Raw genomic sequence first — 10,285 nt, 5'->3', positions numbered from 1 at the left:
TCTGTGTGCTAGGTATTAAAGCTCTGCGTTTCCGTAGAGAATGGACATGGAAGGAAGGAGAGGGTGGGATGATTGAGAGAGTAGCACAGTGCCATGAGTAAAATAGCCAGCTAGTGGGAAGCTGCTGTCTGGCACCAGGAGCTCAGCTCAGTGCTCTGTGGTGACCCAGAGGGACGGGGTGGGGGTGGAGGGAGGGAGGCCCAGGAGGGACAGGATGTGTGTGTACATACAGCCGCTTCACCTTGCCGTACGACAGAAACCAACACAACACTCTAAAGCAACTATATTCCAGTTAAAAAAAAAAAAAGCTCTGCGTTTATTAATAGTAATTTTGTGGTGGAAGAATAAGCTTGTAGCAATTGTTTGTGTGTGTGTAAAACTAGACTGGAGGAAGAGAAGGTTGGCGAATAGAAAGGAAAGGCTTACCCGTCAGCCTCTTATTCTGTGAGGAGTAGGGGTGTGTGTGTATGTGTGTGTACATGTGTTTCTAAGTGTCTTTTAATTCACCCAGTAATCTAAATTACCTGGAACCCAGCCCACAAAAATTCATTGTCCCAGACTGAACAGTAAAAATCAGGTAGCTGATATATTTTTCTAGCAGTAAAATAGGAAGACACATTCATCACAAACATAATTGTAAGAGTATTATACTTCCTAGACTGTGTGAACAAGACTTCTGATAACAGAAACTGGATTTTTACAAAATAAATCTGATCACTTCAGTAGTATTTAGTTAAGTAGAAGAATTGGAGTTGGGGAGGAAGAATTTATAAAAATAGTATAGTTTAAAGCATAGCAATTTCAAATGTAAGGTTGCTATTTTAATGCCTTTAAAATTAGACAATTTATGTTATCTTATAAACTATCTTATTAATGGAGATAAACATCTGTGATTGTGTGTCTAATTTTAGATGTCATTACAGTGATAGTTGTGCGAGAAGTGTAAAATACAATCTTTTCAGCCAGAGGACTCAGTAAACAGTCAAGCACAGTTTGAGTGATAGAACACATAATCATCATTAATTCTGGGCACAACAGCTAGTGCCTGTCACTCACAGAGACTTACCTTTACTGTTGCTTAACTGAAAGCTCAATAAAAGTTTGTCAGAAGAGAAATAACACTACGCGGCCGGTACTACACTTGCTGCCTTTTTCCTTTCAACCTAAAGGACAAAGAGGGCCCAACTGTCTTGCTTCTCCTGGGCCGAAAGTTTATGATAGAACAGTTTTGTGCAACCTTACAACATACTAGGGAAATGGAGTTGAGTGAGTAGTGACTGGGAGGGATTGGTTTTCAGTTCAGTATATTGACCCTGCAGCACCGGGCGTGACCTTGGCTTTTAGAACTGGGGGAGGTCAAAAAGAGGGAGAGATCAAATGGCACAAGAATGCTTAGATATCTATATTGCTTCTTTCAAGGGAAAATGTTTAACTTCTCCTCACTTGATACTTTCTATGGTGTAAATTAGCCATATTCTTAACACTATCAGAGCCGGGGGTATCTCAAGTTGACTTTTCTGAAAGAAAGTGCTGAGACAGAGTTTAGGGGGCATGATGTTTCTTCGGGCTCAACATTTTGGCCAACTGATGCAAAGAGCTGCCTGATCAGAAAAGACCCTGATGCTGGGAAAGATTGAAGGCCGGAGGAGAAGAGGATGACAGAGGATGAGATGGTTGGATGGCATCACCGACTGGATGGACTTGAGTTTGAGCAAGCTCCAGGAGATGGTGAGGGACAGGCAGGTCTGACGTGCTGCAGGCCATGTGGTTACGAACAGTCAGACACGACTGAGCGACTGAACAAAAACCTGAGGAGGAAAGGCTGAGGAAGCAGAATTGGGCAGAGGGAGAAGTCAGACTGATACAGGGCCCTCTAAGCATCAGCACCCTAGCAGGGAGCCCTGGATTGAGCATTGACCCATGGAGCAGCCCTGCTCAGGCTGAAATGGACAGGCCTGTGTATCCCCAAGTGACTGGTTCACTGACTACAGGCCTGCACTGGCAAAACTTATCCTTGAACAAGGAAACTCCTCTGCTCTAAGGAGACCCTGAGGGCACTGACAGCTGGAGACCACACTCCAACAACACTCCCTATAGCTGGGTGGCAGGTCCTTCCAGGAAGGGGAACTGAGAAGCTCACCTCCAGTCTGCCACACACATCTCCCAAAGTGATCCTCCCTGATTCGTGAGTTTATTAACATGCAAATTCTACATAGGTGTAAGCTGCAATTCACTCTTAGTTATACACTGGATTAATTGCCTTTATAAAAAAGAATAATTCTGATGCTTTTGAACTGTGGTGTTGGTGAGGACTCTTAAGAGTCCCTTGGACTGCAAGGAGATCCAACCAGTCCATCCTAAAGGAAATTAGTCCGGAATATTCATTGGAAGGACTGATGCTGAAGCTGAAACTCCAATACTTTGGCCACCTAATACGAAGAACCGACTCATTGGAAAAGACTCTGATGCTGGGAAGATTGAAGATGGGAGGAGAAGTGGACAACAAAAGATGAGATTGTTGGATGGCATCACCAACACGATGGACATGAGCTTGACTAGGCTCCAGGAGTTGGAGATGGCCAGGGAAGCCTGGCGTGCTGCAGTCCACGGGGTCACAATGAGTCAGACACGACTGAGCAACTGAACTGAACTGAATTCTACATTCAAAGAAATACACAATTTATGTATATATAACATTTCAATATTTTAAATCAGTACTTACCCCCAAAATTTCATATTATTTGTTTGCTATATGCTTTCCTTACTTATTCAGCTGAATTTGATTAAATGCATTTATTATCACACTGTACCAGATGTTGTTATTAATTACAAATAAAACCTCAGGGAAAAAAACATGAGGTTTTAAAACTCATCGTTGTTGTGTAGCCACTAAGTCTTGTCTGCTTCTTTTGCCACCCCACTGTAGCCCGCCAGGCTCCTCCATCCATGGGATTTTCCAGGCAAGAATACTGGAGTGAGTTGCCATTTCCTTCTCCAGGGGATCTTCCCGACCCAGGGATTGAACCCGGGTCTCCTGCATTGCAGGTGAATTCTTCACCGCTGAGCCACAGGGAAGCCCTTTTAAAACTCTAACCCAAATTTTATTATCTGGAAATTGATACTAGGTCAAGAAAATTAATTTGCTTTGAATAAGTAAATGACTGGGTAGAAGTGTTCAGGAAGGTCGACTTCCTGCAGAGCTCTAAACCTCTGAGCCCTGGTTGACAGATGTAAGAGCAGAAGAAGCGTTATATTAATAAGAAAACACAAAAAAAAAAAAAGAAAAAGAAAACACAAACTTTGTTGTTAACATTTGCCTGGTATGTCTTTCACCCATCTATGTTTAACTCTTTCCTTTTTCACTTTAAACATGTTTCTGAGTACACACACTTATATAAATACATACATGTATATATATGTATGCGTGCTAAGTCACTTCAGTCATGTCTGACTGTTTGCAACTTCATGGATTGTTTGTAGCCTGCCAGGCTCCTCTGTCCATGGGGATTCTCCAGGCAAGAATACTGGAGTGGGTTGCCATTCCCTTCTCCAGGGGATCTGCCCAGCCCAGGGATCAAAACTGTATCTCTTATGTCTCCTGCATTGGCAGGCAGGTTCTTTACTACTAGTGCCACTTCAGAAGCCCTGTATACCTATATATATCTTAGTGTATATATTTGTGTATATATATACACATACTACATATATATGTAGTATGTACATATAAATAGTATATACTAGGTTTGGGGTAATTTTTCTCATTGAATTTCTAGTCATCACTTTTAAGTGGTAATCCATTCCATTTGTGCCTTATAATTGTTAGAAGGGTTCGATTTTTCTACTTATTTACACATACAATAAATAACAAGTTATATAATTACTGCCATATGGTTTTATTATTCAGACTGGCACTCCTCTTTACCTTTCTTATCAGGGTTGTTTTTTGTGTGACCCTTCTCCTCAGGTAAGCTGGTTGTTACCCAGGTGGGAATACTTAGTTGTTTTTTTGTGTGACCCTTCTCCTCAGGTGAGGTGGTCATTACCCAGGTGGGAATACTTAGTTGTTTTTTGTGTGACCCTTCTCCTCAGGTGAGGTGGTCGTTACCCAGGTGGGAATACTTAGTTGTTTTTTGTGTGACCCTTCTCCTCAGGTAAGCTGGTTGTTACCCAGGCGGGAATACTTAGTTGTTTTTTGTGTGACCCTTCTCCTCAGGTAAGCTGGTTGTTACCCAGGAGAGAATACTTAGTTGTTTTTTGTGTGACCCTTCTCCTCAGGTAAGGTGGTTATTACCCAGGTGGGAATACTTAGTGCCAGTGCCTTCTCTCCTCTCAGAAACCAGCCTACAGCTGCTAGTCTCCTGCCCTCTAGCGTCCAATGTGGCAGCAAGCCCTGTGATGCCAGACTGAACCTTTTTCCTTCATAGAAAACTTGATCTTTCAACCTGAAGTGAAGTGAAAGCCACTCAGTCGTATCTGACTCTTTGTGATCCCATGGACTATACAGTCCATGGAATTCTCCAGGCCAGAATACTGGAGTTCGTAGCTGTTTCTTTCTCCGGGGGACCTTCCCAACCCAGGAATTGAACCAGGGTCTCCTGCACTGCAGGCGGATTCTTTATCAACTGATTTCTTTCAACCTAATACCTGGTAAGAAATTCTTTTTATCCTCAGAGTTCCAAGATGCTGTCAGCGGAAGTCAGATGTGTGTCTTTTTCTTCAATCTAGCGTGGAACTTTAGGAGAACGTCCAGTCTCTAGACTGAGATCTCTCTCAGATCACAGAAAGTGTCTTCAAGTGTTCATGGTTGCTTCTCCTTCGCCTCTTCCTTTTGCTCCTTTAGCTGTCCTGTTCTTCAGGCTTTATCTCTGGCATCTAGGCTCCAGGTCTCTTATTTGTTTCTTTATGATTGCTTCTTCTGCATGTCTTTACTCCATGCTCAGGTTTATGTGTTGCTCTTTGTTTTCCAAGTCACTAATGTGGGTTCCCTTGTCTCTCCCAAGCTTGTGGTGGCTGCCAGCATTCCTTGGTGTTCCCTGGCTTGTAGACACAATCTGCCTCCATCAACTGAATTGTTTGTTAGTTGGTTGGTTGGTTTTTTTTCTTGAGAGAGTCTTGAGGGCAGGGGTTGTCTTAGTCCATTGGAGATGACTATAGCATGTTCTGTTTTGAATGATCGTCTCTCTAACTCTCAGGTATGTATGAATTCCATACATATAAAATACCATACGTTGGCTGGCTTAAAATAACAGACATTTATCTTCTCACTGTTCTGAAGGCTGTAAGTCTGAAATCACAGTCTCAGAAGGGCCGTTCTTCCTCTGAATGCTGAAACAAAGTCTTTCTTGCCTATCCCTAGGTTGTGGGGGTTGCCTGCAGTCCTTGGTGTTCCCTGGCCTATGGACACATCAATTCCTGCCTTCATCCTCAGATGTCTGTTTCCCTCCCTGTATGTCTGTCTCCAAATCTACCTTTCCTTATAAGGACACCAGTCACTGGATTTAGGGCCCACCCTAATCCAGTGTGACTCATCTTCATTTGATTACATCTATGAAGACCCAGTTTCCAAATAAGATCACATTGGGAAATGCACTCTGTTCAGTCCCCAACCGGCCTCCTTAAAATTGTATTTGTCAGCTCACTGGGCTCCCACCTAGTTACTGGGATACCTAAGAGGCAACTGACTTTAGAAGCCAACATGTTCCTGATCCACCCCATGGACTGGCAGGACAGAAGCAGGGCCAGTGGCCTGCTTAGGAGGCTGGAGGCAGCCACATAGCCCTCAACTCCTTGATCCCCCTCATAACTGCCCAGACACGTTGGAAGGAAGGGCTCAGATGGCCCATGTGGCCCCTGACCTCCTATTCACACTAAAGTCAAACGTCTTCTCCATGCCTCACCCACAACCCAGAGGACCAGCTGTCCTCCAGAGTCACAGTCTTCAAGGTGAAGATTTCCAGGTTCTTCCCCAGCCTAGCACTCCTCCCACACACAGCCCAAGGCCTTACTTCCCACAAGCCCAGCTATGAGGGGCAGGGAAGGGGTCTCACAGCCAAAGAGGCTGAGAATGGGGGGTCTGGAATATGGACGTGTAATGACCAACCCAAGGTCATTTAATGACCAGCCTAGGGGATCTTCAAAGTGCCCACTGTCAGTCTGCTTGCCCATGTTCCATCTCTGGGTTTCAAAGAGCTCACACAGAAGGGACACCCCAAAAGTAGTGGCCAGTACTTTTCCATTTCCTTCAGCAGGCAACACTTGTTACAGTTTTTTCCCCAGAAACAGGTGTATTTTAGCTGTTGGGGAGGGCAGTATCATTTCCAATAGTAATCCTTTCATTGGGTAACAGGAATTCTTTGATGTTAACTCCTAAGACTTTTATTTATAACAAACATACCAGCACCTGGGTCAATAGACATGGCACTTCTCTCACTCACAAGAACAATCCATTTAAAAGTAATGAAATTCAATCCCCTCCTTTCATTAAATTAAAAAAAAAAAAAAAAAAGCAGTGGTTCCCCATTGTTTTGAATAAGATCTGAGAATCAGAAAAACCTGGCAGAGACACCCTCTTACCTTTCTACTGTGAACAGCCTTGGTCACTCTGCCCTGAGTGATCTTTTGACTCAACTCCCCAGAACCCCAAGAGCTCTGAAGGAGAGAAAATGTGAGAACTTTAGGCCTCACCCCTGGCCCTCCAGGCTACACAGTGACTTTTTAAAAATTTTGTTTACACTTCAGAGGATATCATTCAAACAAAAATTTCCCTGGCTGAAACATGTTTGGAAAACACTTATCTAAAGCATTTCAAGATTCCCAGCAATTAATGAATTTGGTTGCCTAATCCAAAGAACTTAGACCCTCCAACTCTAATACTATAATCTGACTTCGGTATTCTAACACTGATCTTCTCCATTAAATGCTTGTGCCTTCTATTGATGTTGAAGGAGTTACTCCTATAAATATTTTTTTATGAATACTTGTTCCTTTTTAAAATTATTTATTGATTCATGTGGCATGCAAGATCTTTAGTTGCAGCATGCAAACTCTTAGTTGCAGCATGTGGGATCTAGTTTCCTGACCAGGGATCGAATCCTGGCTCCCTGCCTTGGATGTGCAGAGTCTTAGCCACTGAACCACCAGGGAAGCCTTCTTATACATATTTTGAAACAACATGCTTTTCATCGGCAGTGGCCGTGTTCCTGTAAATGGGAACCATGTGCTCTTTGCAAGCACTGGCTACCCTGTTTTAAAGAGCAGAGTAAGGGAATTCCCTAATAATCCGGTGGTTAAGACTACATGCTTCTACTGCTAGGAGTCCAGGCCAAAAAATAACAAATGACAAGGACAGAGTAAGATAGAGAACACACTGTGGACCCCTAACAATGCCTGTGTCAGTCTTGCCCTCCATGGAAGCAGCCGGAGGAAGGGCTTCAGTCTCCACGTGGCCCTCTCCCTCTCTCGGCTCCCGCTCGATTCCAGTTCTCATGGAATCAACTCCTAGTCCCTTCCTCAGGGAGGCCTTCTCTGATTCCTCTCCCCAAACAAATCTAATCTCCCTGTTCTATGCTTCTCACGACGGTTGATATTCAGTTACATGTGAATTGTCTCTCATATGAACCATAAAGTCTCTGGAGAAAGAAAACCAGTAGATCTTGTTCCCCACTGTGCTTAATACTGGGTTGGCCAAAAACTTTGTTCAGGTTTTTCCATAGATGTTAAGAAAAACCCAAAATGAACTCTTTGACCAATCCAATAATAACTGAGCAAATGAATGAATGATCACTGATGCCTCCTTCAGTTAAAGTATTTGGAGTAATCAGTCAAGCATTGACGAAGCCCTGCAAGGAACAAGTCATCATCCATGCTGAGCATGGTGGGGAACACAGCCTGCTATTTAACCTCCAGGAGAGTATTACCTAATCGGAAAAATGAGATCCAAACACTGATAAGACAACCTACTATTAGTAACAGATTAGAGACTAGTTTCCTGGTTCCCAGTTTATTCAGTGGAAAGTAAAGAAAGAATCAGTTGGATATGCAGATGCTTTTAAAGGAATTGAGAGAAAGGAGAGAAGGGAGGTTTGCTTCTCTTCTTGACGATAAACAGAGAAGGGGGAGGGTAGGAGGACAAACAATCACAGGGAGACAGGAGCAGAGTTGCTGTCCCTAGACGTGGAAGGGACTGAAGAAGTGCCTTCTTCAGTCACTCAACAGTTGTTCAACAGGCAATCACTCTGTGCTCAGCTCCATTCCGGACCCGAGAGGCAGAGGTGCCCTCAGGGAGCTCAGCTTCCAGTGGAGACAGCAAACAACAGGTAAAGAAGCATCCACGTGAGTGGGTGAAGCACCATGAAGAAAATGAAACAGCGGTTAGGAGAGTGCTCCTTCAGACGAGCAGGTCAGGTAAGAGCTCAGACCCAAGTAGCAAGAATGCACCGCCAGGCCAACATCTGAGAGAAGAGGAGTCAACGTGGAAAGGGTCACACGCGCCAAAGCCTAGGACAGGAAAGAACTCAGTCCATTCAGGAAGCAGGGGAAGGCCAGTGTAGCACAGACGATGGCCAAGGGAGGAAGCGGTGAAGCTGGTCTCAGAGAGGGTATGGGTCCATCCCACGGGCCTCCTCAGAAAGCCTGTGAGGTTTTGCTAAGGCAGTGGGGACCACTGGAAGGTTCCCAGGAGAGAAATGCCAAGGTTAAGCAGAGGAATGATGATGAGGGGATAGTCTGGCTGGAGCAGGAGACTTTTCTGAATAGAAAGCGAGTCTGAGGCCTAAAACAAGGACAGATGGTAGAAGGCTTTGGACACTAGGCTGAGGAGTTTGGACCTTATGCTCCATAGGCTCCAGGCCTCAGAGGGCTACTGGGGTGTTTGTAGCAGAAAATGTCAGGATCAAAAAGACTGACCTGGGGCTTCCCTGGTGGCTCAGTGGTAAAGAATTTGCCTGCCAATGCAGGAGACAAGGGTTTGATCCCTGATCCAGGAAGATCCCATGTGGCTTGGAGCAACTAAGCCCATGAACCACAATTACTGAGTCTGTGCTCTAGATCCTGGGAGCCCCAGCTACGGAGCCCACATGCTGCAGTTACTGAAGACTGAACTCCCTAGACTGCCTGCCCCACAACAAGAGAAGCCACTGCAATCAGAAGCCTGAGCACTGCAACTAGAGAGTAGCCCCCATCCGCCGCAACTACAGAAAAGCCCGCGTGGCAACAAGACCCGGCACAGTCAAAATAAATCAATAAATAAAAGTATTATTTTAAAAGGCTGACCTGAAGGTCTTACCTAATTTGCAGTGTGATCTCCAACTTCTCCCATGGCCCTGTTGTACATTTCTTCAACAACTTTCTAACACATGTGAAACACTACATACATACCCATACATGTGCACATGGGTGTAAACACTTGTCTCCATGAGTATATGAAGCAGGTATGCCTGGGACCCAGGAATTAGAGCTGTAAAGACAATTGGAAGCTGTCAGCTCCCTTCAACTGGAGAAGGCAATGGCAACCCACTCCAGTACTCTTGCCTGGAAGATCCCATGGACGGAGGAGCCTGGTAGGCTGCAGTCCATGCGGTCACTAGGAGTCGGACCCAACTGAGCGACTTCACTTTCACTTTTCACTTTCATGCATTGGAGAAGGAAATGCCAACCCACTCCAGTGTTCTTGCCTTGAGAATCCCAGGGACGGGGGAGCCTGGGGGCTGCCATCTATGGGGTCACACAGAGTTGGACACGACTGAAGTGACTTAGCAGCAGCAGCAGCAGCAGCTCCCTTCAACCAGGAAGTGTTTTCTGGACTAGCTCTGCTGGAAAGAATCTGAAGCCACATGCAGATCAACTGGGAAAGAGCATGAGTGCGTGCTAAGTCGCTTCAGTTGTGTCTGACTCTTTGTGACCCCATGGACTGTAGCCTGCCAGGCTCCTCTGTCCGTGGGATTCTCCAGGCAAGAATACTGGAGTGGGTTGCCCATGCCCTCCTCCAGGGGATCTTCCTGACCCAGGGATCAAATCTTTTCCCACAACTCCTGCATGGCAGGCAGACTCTACCACTGAGCCACCAGGAAGTGGGAAAGAGGATCTTCCTCAATCAGCCAGGTCAGGAGGTTGCCAGGTCTTTGCCAACCCTGGCCTGAGGCATCGCCACACAGTGAGTTCACCTTAAGACAAGGGGTTGATAACATTGGGGAGCCAGGAAGGGCTAGTGAACAGAGAGGTCTTGCCTTCTCTCCTGAAACCAGACCACACAGGCACGAACAACCTGCTTCATCCAGCCATGAGGCCA

This window comes from Cervus elaphus, chromosome 8 (genome assembly GCF_910594005.1).
Source record: "Cervus elaphus chromosome 8, mCerEla1.1, whole genome shotgun sequence".
Taxonomy (NCBI): Eukaryota; Metazoa; Chordata; class Mammalia; order Artiodactyla; family Cervidae; genus Cervus; species Cervus elaphus.
The sequence above is the reverse complement of the archived record's forward strand: the minus strand, read 5'-3'. Positions refer to the sequence as shown.